Source organism: Clarias gariepinus, chromosome 12 (genome assembly GCF_024256425.1).
Source record: "Clarias gariepinus isolate MV-2021 ecotype Netherlands chromosome 12, CGAR_prim_01v2, whole genome shotgun sequence".
NCBI lineage: Eukaryota > Metazoa > Chordata > Actinopteri > Siluriformes > Clariidae > Clarias > Clarias gariepinus.
This window is the reverse complement of record NC_071111.1, coordinates 6098412-6108322: the sequence shown is the minus strand read 5'-3', so window position 1 is coordinate 6108322 and position 9911 is coordinate 6098412.

The window sequence follows — 9911 nt, the reverse complement described above, 5'->3', positions numbered from 1 at the left end:
TACATCTCTACATCTCTACAACATCTCTACAACATTTTAACATCTCTACAACATCTCTACAACATCTCTACAATATCTCTACAACATCTCTACAATATCTTTACATCTCTACAACATTTCTACAACATCTCTACAATATCTTTACATCTCTACAACATTTCTACATCTCTACAACATCTCTACAATATCTTTTCATCTCTACAACATCTCTACAACATCTTTACATCTCTACAACATCTCTACAATATCTTTACATCTCTACAACATTTCTACATCTCTACAACATCTCTACAATATCTTTTCATCTCTACAACATCTCTACAATATCTTTAAATCTCTACAACATCTCTACAATATTTTTACATCTCTACAACATCTCTACAACATTTCTACAATATCTCTACAATATTTTTATATCTCTACAATATCTCTACAATATCTTTACATTTCTACATCTCTACAACATCTCTACAATATCTCTACAATATCTTTACATCTCTACAACATCTCTACAACATCTCTACAATATCTTTACATCTCTACAACATCTCTACAACATCTCTACAATATCTTTAAATCTCTACAACATCTCTACAATATATTTACATCTCTACATCTCTACAACATCTTTACAATATCTTTACATCTCTACAACATCTCTACAATATCTTTACATTTCTACAACATCTCTACAACATCTCTACAATATCTCTACAATATCTTTACATCTCTACAACATCTCTACAACATCTCTTCAATATCTTTACATTTCTACAACATCTCTACAACATCTTTTCAACATCTCTACAATAACTTTACATCTCTACAACATCTCTACAACATCTCTACAATATCTTTACATCTCTACATCTCTACAATATCTTTACATCTCTACAACATCTCTACAATATCTCTACATCTCTACAATATCTCTACAGCATTTCTTCAGTACCCATTTCTACACTGCTGCTCTATCTCTACATCTTTACAACCATTCACAACCTTAGTTACAGCATGTCAATGTCTACAGCGCCGCGGCATCTTTATGAGCTGAGTGATCTATTAAATCTGAAATGATATTTTTACATCTCTACAACATCTCTACAACATTTCTACAATATCTCTACAATATTTTTACATCTCTACAACATCTCTACAACACCTCTACAATATCTCTACAATATCTTTACATCTCTACAATATCTCTACAATATCTTTGAATCTCTACAACATCTCTACAATATATTTACATCTCTACAACATCTCTACAACATCTTTACAATATCTTTACATCCCTACATCTCCACAATATCTTTACATTTCTACAACATCTCTACAACATCTCTACAATATCTTTACATCTCTACAACGTCTCTACAACATCTCTACAATATCTTTACATCTCTACAACATCTCTACATCTCTACAATATCTTTACATCTTTACAACATCTCTACAATATCTTTACATTTCTACAACATCTCTACAACATCTCTACAATATCTCCACAATATCTTTACATCTCTACAATATCTCTACAGCATTTCTTCAGTACCCATTTCTACACTGCTGCTCTATCTCTACATCTTTACAACCATTCACAACCTTAGTTACAGCATGTCAATGTCTACAGCGCCGCGGCATCTTTATGAGCTGAGTGATCTATTGAATCTGAAACGTTAATGAATAAAGAAACTTGTTAGAATAAAGAGCATTCGTTCCTTTATCCTTAGTTACTGCCTGGTCAGGTTTACAGTGGCAAAGATACAGACTCACAGCCTCCGATAAGGATACAGACTCAGGTACAGACACAGGTAAAGATACAGACAAAGAGTCAGATATAGACAGAGACTCAGATAAAGATACAGGTACAGACATGGGTACAGATACAGACACAGAGTCAGATATAGACACTGTCTCAGATAGAGATACAGTCAGACTCAGATAAGGAAACAGACACAGTTACAGAATCAGACACAGAATTAAATAAAAATACAGACACGGATACAGAAACATGATCAGTCACAGACACAGAATCAAATAAAGATAAAGACACCGTTACAGATATAGAATTATATACAGATAAAGACACAGGTACAAACACAAACACAGAATCGGATAAAGATCCAAACAAAGGCACAGGCAAAGAATCAGATACAGATAAAAATAAAGACAGATTTAGACACAAAATCAGATGAAGATACAGACAGATATAAAGGTACAGACATTTATACAGACAGATAAACATACAGATACACACAGAAAAACAAACAGACTTAGACACAGATAAAGGTACAGATAGACAAATACAAACATAAATACAGACACTGACACAAAAAAATAAATAAAGATACACGTACAGTTACAAATACAGACATAAATACAACCATAGATATCTGCAGATAACTTTACACTTACAGACGCAGACATTAATACAGGTGGGATTGTATACTTACATGAATACAGACTACAGACAGTCATAGCATTACCTGAGTCATTTTCCTGCACTGTATTGTTATTAAGACGACAGAACATAAAATGATGGGTTTTTAAAGGTAGATTTGGCTAAATTATATATTAAACTAACATCCAGTTCAGTTCATTAGGCTCCATCAGACAATAAAGAAGTTTATTTTTAACACAAAGTGTAAAATATCATACAGTATAAAAGAGATAAATGGTACAGCACTGTTTTGTATTAACATTGTTTTTTTCCTTTAGTATAAATTGAATAAAAGCCCGTGTGTGTAAGCCGTGGTTCGAGAATGTCTGCCTGCCCCCCCCCCCCTTTTTTTTAAGGGAAAAAAAAAGCAACATATAAACCATCTGCATTTTTTCACATGCACAGACCATTCTACATGTTTACTTGAACCTTGCGTGATTACCGATGAAAGAACAGGCTGAAATGTCAGGCATTGTACCGGGTTCAAGTCCACGCCGAGCGCAAGGAGAAGACGAGGACCGAACAGACGCACTGACATGTTAAAAGCCTCCAACACAAAAGGACGAGCCGCGTGAAAGCCCGTCAGGTGTTAGGAGTCAGGATGGCAAGAAACAGATAAAACACACACACACACTCACACACACACTCACAGTGAGGTTGAAATTAAAATACAGAAATCGCTGTTTTCAGCACTGCACAACTCATTTACAGAGTGGCCAGGACTTGAAAACAATTATCATCTCTTTTCCATCATCATCGCCGCATCCCTCGCCTTTCGAAACGAGGCTCCTTTTGTTTTCCTCAAGGACATATTAATTATTGTAGACAAGGCCAATTTATTTATTTATTTACTTCTTTTTTTTTTGTTGTAATAACATGTGGAATAAAGCGATGCTTTGTGCTCCGTCAGATCGCCTCTGATGTTTCCTGCGTGCGCGTCTGAAAGAAATAAAAGCATTTTTATTATCGCTTCTGCTACTTTTTTCACTCTGCAGTTTAAATGGACACACACACACACACACACAGTGGACAGGTCTCAGATCTAAAAGACCTTGAATTTACCAATTCATTTGCTAAATATATTTATTTATTAATTTACATGTATTTAGCTAGTAAGTTATTTCTACACATTAATCAACATCACTCCTGTCAATGGCTTGTTTTCATGTGTGTGTGTGTGTGTGTGTGTATGTGTGAACAAATGAATGCAACTCATAAAGCATCAAACACACTGAAACTACACAATACATCCCATAATACAATCTCAAAATATTACACTTATTTATCATTTAAATTTATTAGAATTATTTATGCTGTTTTTTTTTTAATTTCTAGAAATGATATACAGTATATACTGTATATTGTATAATATATATTTTTTATAATCATTTTTATTTTTTCTGCACAATTTGTTAAATCCATCTGCAATGCGCAGACACACACACACACACACACACATTGTGGACAGGCCACAGACCTAAAATACCTTGATTTTACTAAATTCATTTGCTAAATGTATTTCTTAATTCACAATATGCATTTACTCACACACACACACACACACACACACACATATACTTTTTCATACAGATATCACAAAATGGCCTTGTGTAACGGCCATAGTCGATCTCTTTGTTGTGTTGTCGTGTTGCATCCAAATTCTTCACAGTAAAACCACTTACAAGCTTCAGAAACACGAAGTCAAGATTTAAGAACTGAATTTGATTCTTAAAAATAAAAAAATAAAAATTCACATTTGCCTAAATTGTTGCTATGATGATGATGATGTCGATGTTGGTGATTAAGGCTTAGATCTATAAACCTAATGTCATGTTTTAAGCTGTTAAATGTCCGTGTCCTCATTCTGATGTTCGTCCTGAAGTGTAATGTTTGAAGAAAGGTGTTATATGGAGTTTCGTAATAATCCTTCAAACTCTGTGGGGAGATTTATCTTCTGCAATAATGAACTGGAATAGAGACACTCTCTCTCTCTCTCTCTCTCTCTCTCTCACACACACACACACACACACACACACACACACACACACACAATGCATTAACAGGAGAACATTTATACATTATATAAGTGTGTAATAATAATTAAACAAGAATGAGTATTAAACACATTCTTTTAGTTATTGGTTATTTCTTTTCCCTTTTATAAATTTAAATCAAATACAATCTAAAACACAAGATGGTTTAAAGCCAGTCTGTGTGATTTACAGAATAAAAAACGACACAGATTGGCTCCACAATGTACAAAGTAATTTATTTATAAACTCGATGGAAGCAATGTTTCAGTTCTTATGCTTTACAGATTAGTAAAATAAACACATGAAGGTAAAATGGTGAGAGTTTTTTTTTTTTTTTAGCTGGAAAGCGATGCTTTATGAGACGGACTTTATTTGTCAGCACAGTGTCGAAGGAAACGCGTTTGTGTGTACCATGAGCGGCGCACTGCTGCCATCTGTAGCCAGTTACTGTGAAGTAACGCGTGAATATTTACAGTGTAAAAGATCGACAAATTCATTGGAAAGATCGATGAATGACCCGGGTGATTTCTCTTTCTGTTCGATGAAGATTAAACAGAATTGTTTGTTAAAATACGGAAAATACAAGTTACATGTCTTAATAAATAAAATAATTAAAAACTGTGCTAAACCACGCACAATAAATAACAAATGTTATGGTGGAAATAGTAACTTATTGCATCAAGCGTTCACTGATCACTGATTAATTTCCTGTAATGGTATGACACCGAGAGTTTTATTCCTCACATAATTATCTACCTTCTTTTTCTTTTTATATATTGATTTGTATTTTTAAATCTAGTTTTAGAAGTGTTTTATTCCAGCAATCTGTCAACTCCATTTTTTTTTACTTTTTTTCACTTTTTATCCGATTATAGTTATGTTTTAAAACAGGTCCAGGTCCACTTGTCACAAAAGCGCTAACACTGGAGACTCCTTGCATAACCTCATCATATCTGCAGACGCATTTTGTACACACTTGAGCTGTTACTACAAAAGCAATATCGCATTAATACACTACACTGAATTGGTGTCGAAGCTGCTATCAGAGAAAACTTAATCAACAGAGTTCACGAGCGCTCATCATTAACACACTCAGGATTTACCGCTAACAGATTCGAATTTGGCCTCAAATCAGCCTCCGATGATGAGATTTATTCTGTCTGGGGGTCTTTTTATTCTTCTTCTTCTTCAGGCTACAGCGGCGTTGTGTCTGACTCGGCACTCTGAGCGAGGGAAAGCCGTAAAGAGCGCCGAGATTAGCACGAGTGTCGAGCGGCGCTCGGGATACAAAGCCCGTTTGATCCCGGAGGATTGAAGGATGTAAGACCTTCAAAGCCGACAGGCTCTTTTGTGATGATAGCACATGTTTTTTCCTCAATGTACTTACCCATTACACACACACATACACACACACACACACACGCACAGCTTTCCACCGTCTATTGTATTATCCTCTTTCTCAACAGCTGTCGGTACCGCGGTGCTGCCGTTAACTTGAGGGAATATCTTTTAGCCGCTGCTGCATTAAGACCAGCTGTTCGCATTGTGCAGGCGTCGCTCATCCAATTCCGATAACTTAGCTCTTCCATTCGAGGCCTACGAATCCCCGGTCATTACGACGCCTATTATTCTCCAGCGCAAATCTGCGCTGGAACCCATCCACATCTGTAAGCAAAAAGCCTTCCACCATGCTGCAGCTGCCGCCAGATGTTTTCCCGCCGCCCGGCATATTTGATTTGGGTCTGGTGTGAGGGATGGGAGACTGTAAGTACACCTGCTCGACGAGCGTGCAGCGAACACACCAGCTGATTGCAAGCTGTTTGGCTCTCTCTCAAAATAAGTAGTCAAAACGATTCTGATAATGCTCGCGGGGAAAACAACGTTAGCAAATATCAGAAACGTAATTCTTTTTTTTTCACATACAAGTGGATCAGGAGCGGTAAACTCTTACACTCTTAAGAGTTATCAGGGCAGCAAAACATCATCTCATTTCTCAATAGGCATCTTATATATATATATATAAATTAACGTTTATTTATACTAGTACCATTTACTGGTGAAAATGCTTATTTCTAAAAATAATAATAATAATAATAATAATAAAGCTATTCTTTGACACTGATTTAGTAATTTTCTTATACACACATGTACATAAGTATAATTTTGTATTTCAATTTTTTGTTGATTCTTTCATACTATATTATTTTTGCAATTCCATACTTTAAAGCATGAACCATTTTGTTTAAAAAAAATTATGTAACAGTTAGTCGCGGTTTGACTTGAACGGTGTAGACTTGTATGTCTAAATTTACAATCAAGTCTAACTGGGACTAAGTTTTTATTAATGGTATATAATATATAAACTTATAGATGGATATTTCAGCAGTTTGACAGCAAAATGAGATAACTCCATTTTTGCGGTTTTCAGGGAAAGAAATGAGTTTAATGCAAGAACTGCAAACTGATAGAGAATATTTTGTGCATCTTTTCTTTGAATCACAAGTGTGTTAAGATGCACAAATGACAAAGACATTATGTTAAGATTGTTTGGCTTATGTAATAAGTAAATTTTGTTGCTTTAACCCGCTATAACTTCACCTCCCACAGTTTTATCACAATGGATAAATCAACCTGCAGTTGTGTTTGTTCTCATTTAAGTATGAAATTTACTTTTAATAATATGTTTTAATAAAAATACAGCCTCGATTGTGATTTTGTAGCGAGTCAGACAGCAAGAAGTGGGTGGCAGCAAATTAGATCAAGGGGGGAAAAAAGTTATGGTCCAGACAAGACCTTTTTAATTACAACGCTTGTTCAGCATGCTGTCTAAATGCGTCAACAGATCTAAGGAAAATAATTGTACAAGGGGCGTTTGAGTCAAACTGATTTGGAACAAACAGCAACAGCGTTGTTAAATTCTGTTAAATAGCGTTTGTGACAGGTTTACACAAGGGGCGTTCAAGTCAAAGCGGGTCTTTTGATTGTGCAGAATAACAGAACTGTATTTCTCAGATCAACCCCTGCTACACTACTGCTCTTATCCCAGCATGTCACTAGTGCTTGGACACCGTCAAGATAGAAAGTTTTTTTAGTACACCAGAACCATGAGTGAATCGCCTGCTTCATGTCTGAAATACTTGACTGGAAGTTACTGCCATGTTTTCTGTATAGTCCTGACCTCGCTCCAAGCCATTACCACAAGTTTGGACCAAATTCCTCCAATGCAGCATGAATTATTCTATTTAATTCAATTACATACAATTTTATTTGTATAGGGCAAATCTTTTACCAATTGTCCTTGTCACAAAGCAGCTTTACACAATCAAAAGAATTATTTAAGTTTGAATTACATTTAAATTATGACTTTTGATGTGAAGGGTGTAAATACTTCTGCAATCACAATGTTTCAACCCTTTTTTTTTTGAGGTTATGAGTTGTCACAGAGCGCCACTTTTTTGTGCTTACGATGAAGGGACTATAATCCAGACAGAAATATTTAACATATACAGCTTGTGTAAATCTGGAACAATTCTGAAAAGAGGCGTGTCCAGGTTTTCCGCTGTAGCCCTGTGTTCACACTAGCAAGCGATCAAGTGGTTGATTTTTCAACGTACTACAATCTCGATTCAGCGTCACGATTTCAGTGTTATTTCTGTCATTTTCTGCAAGTTAGCTATGACACTTTAATTCAATTTCTGAGGTAAAAAAAAATCATTTAACATGTCATTATCTCACAAAAATTGAAAGTTAACCTTAGCACTAGGGTTTAATCTAACCCTGAAGTAGCAGAGATAGTTTGCACCTCTGGAGCTGGTAGAGTTAGCTTACTTTACAAGCATGCACATCAAAAAAATATCGTTTAAATCGTTAGCCTTTGAAGTTATGTATAGGCACTGTTTCTCTTTGAAGCTTTAAAAAATCCATTGCGCAATCCCAGCCCACTAGCGGCAGCATTAGCCGCTTGCTACACACCCACAAGAGACAAACCGCAGCAACACAAGTGACTTGCTACCTGTTAAACATCCCTCTGATTACAGGTGGTGAGATTATGACCTGAAGCGAGGCTGAGACTTTTGGGACGTCTAAATCTTTAGGCTAATTATTTTATTTAATTATTCTGACCGCCCACAAGCTGGAAAAAAAAATTTTTACAAGGAAAATATTACATTCTGTACTTTTTCTGAGGCGCCTGAAGTGATCTCTGATTTCCAAAGTAATAACCCGGCACGTATTTCCATTCGCCTGTTACAGGCTTTTAACTCATGATATGCAGTTTACATCTACTTCTCCTCCCTAAATCAGTTTATAAAGGATAGAGAAGTTGACTGTCTGGCTGATAAGGTGCACAAATTAGCGCTAACAAGACTTTCTGCTCAACAATGAGGAACCTAATGAGGTTACGGTGAAATGAATCCACGGCGAGCGAGCGAGCTGTGTACAATTAGCCTAGGCCCAAATATAAATACCCCCCCCCACACGCACAAAGAGCCATTAATCAGATAAAAATAGAGCGGAGGAATCTTTTGTGATTAACGAGGTGAGACGTGTGCTAATTACTGTTTCCTCCGCTCGTAATTAGGTTGGCACGTCTAATCAAGATGAATGAGCGCCCTGGCCCGATTTCCGCTCCCGCTCCCGCTCCTCGCCGCGCTGGCTTCGTCCCAAACACTCCCCCTACTCCATAGCCAAGCGCACTACATTTAGGTTTAATAAGACCGCCTCATATACATCATCAAGCGCACTAGATGTGACATTTGTGATTGGGCCGATTGTTCCAGAGGCTTTTACTGTCTGTACTTCACAAACTACATTACCTCAACCTTGTCGCTGTAAAACTCTGCGCTTCATCAGTAATAATGTGAGTTAATGTGTGTATATTATTACATTAAATGCATTAAAGTGCACATAAATCCATGGTGCGTAGGGCTTTAAACAGTAAAGCTTTAATGGGAATTATGAAATAGTTCAGAAAGAAATTCTTGACATTTGTCGCCCTCTTGTGGTAGCAACGTGCAAATTTATTTATTTTTTTACAAATTGGGTAATTTGATTTAAAATTTTAATCTTAAATTCACAGATTTTCAGAAATAAGCAAAAACTCATCTTTAGTAGGGATTGTTTGGGGTTAAAAAAAATAAGAACATGTGGCAGCACGGTGGTATAATGATTAGCAGTGTCGCCACGCACCTCCAGGGTCTGGGATCAGTTCCTGACCCGTGGAGTTTGAATGTTCTCCCCATATTTGGTGCGTTTCCTTTGGGTTCTCTGGTTTTCTCCCACAGTCCAAAAACGTGCTGATTACGCTAATTGGAGTGTGTGAGTGTATGTGTGTGTGCGCTGCGACGGATTGTCCAGGGTGTACCCCGGCTCGTACCCTAAATCTCCTGAGATAGGCTTCAGGCCACCGCGACCCTGTACACAGGATAAAGTGATGT